This window comes from Dromiciops gliroides, chromosome 3, assembly GCF_019393635.1.
Source record: "Dromiciops gliroides isolate mDroGli1 chromosome 3, mDroGli1.pri, whole genome shotgun sequence".
Lineage (NCBI taxonomy): Eukaryota > Metazoa > Chordata > Mammalia > Microbiotheria > Microbiotheriidae > Dromiciops > Dromiciops gliroides.
In genome coordinates, this window is record NC_057863.1 from 430,807,033 (window position 1) to 430,808,301 (window position 1,269).

Consider the following 1,269-nt stretch of genomic DNA (forward strand, 5'->3'; position numbering starts at 1 on the left):
AAATCAGCCTTTACTCAAATATAAGTTGGAGGCAAGAGCAATTCAGCTGGTCCTAGAAAAATAACTGACGATTTTTGTCAAGGGTTACACGACAGTAAATGAGGTGTGAAAGATGGTGTGACTTTCCAATCTCTGTGAAAGAAAACCAAGATAAACACTCCTATATTCTCTCCACTAAGATTTATAATTCACAACTGCCACTGAGGACATGCATCCTCTCAGCTAAAAATTCATAACACCAATGGGCAAATTCATTCATATAAAGTAGGCTCGTACCTAATTAACAAATCCACAAGCATTGAGTAAGCACCTCCTCCTGACAGGTACAATGATAAATATGAAACAGTCACTACCCTCCAGAAGCGTATGGTCTCTTAGGAAAGATAGCATGGGACAGCAGCAATGAAGGCGGCAGCAACGGAGGTGGCAGCAGAGACAGAGCTGCACGGCCAAGATGTGGGACTTCACAGTGGATCAGACTGCTGAGTTCAAGGAGGCCTTCCAGCTGTTTGACTGCATGGGGGATGGAAAGATCTTATACAGCCAGTGTGGGGACGTGATGTGGGCCCTGGGCCAGAACCCCACCAATGCTGAGGTGCTCAAGGTGTTAGAAGGAATCCCAAGAGTGATCCCAGGAATGTGAAGATGCTGGACTTTGAACACTTCCTGCCAATGCTGCAGATGGTAGCAAAGAATAAGGACCAGGGCATATATAAAGACTACGTAGAGGGGCTTCAGGTGTTTGATAAGGAAGGGAACAGCACAGTCATGGGGGCTGAAATACTGAACGTCCTCATCGCTCTGGGTGAGAAGATGACCCAGGAAGAAGTGGAAGTGTTGGTGGCAGGGCATGAGGATAGCAGTGGTTGTATGCACTATGAAGAGCTAGTCCTGTTGGTGCTGAACTGCTGAGAACAAAAGTCCCCTTTCCACAAAGAATTCCTTAACTTTCTCAGGGTGAAAATGTTCCTCTCACTCCTGAAGCAATTAACTACATTTTAAAGGTTACCGACGTCCTTCTTTCCAACCCCCGCCCCCCCCCCCCCGCCTCCCCCCCTACACACACACATGTCCTCTGTGGCCTACCAGCTCTCCGATTTCACCAACTTAAACTTGCTAACTGCTCCTAAAAAAAAAAAAAAAGGAAAGATAGCATGTATGTATAAAAGCATATAAAATGCACTAATAAAAATTCAATATCATAAAATACATTTTAAAATGATATTTTTGTTGCTTAATTTTGTAACTATTCAAAATTAAAGTGGTAGT

At 44.0% G+C, this 1,269-nt stretch overlaps 1 pseudogene; it reads left to right on the forward strand.

Moving 5' to 3' along the window:
- The first annotated feature begins 454 nt into the window (after nt 1–454).
- Nucleotides 455–912, forward strand: LOC122747759 (annotated as a pseudogene).
- Nucleotides 913–1,269: the final 357 nt, after the last annotated feature.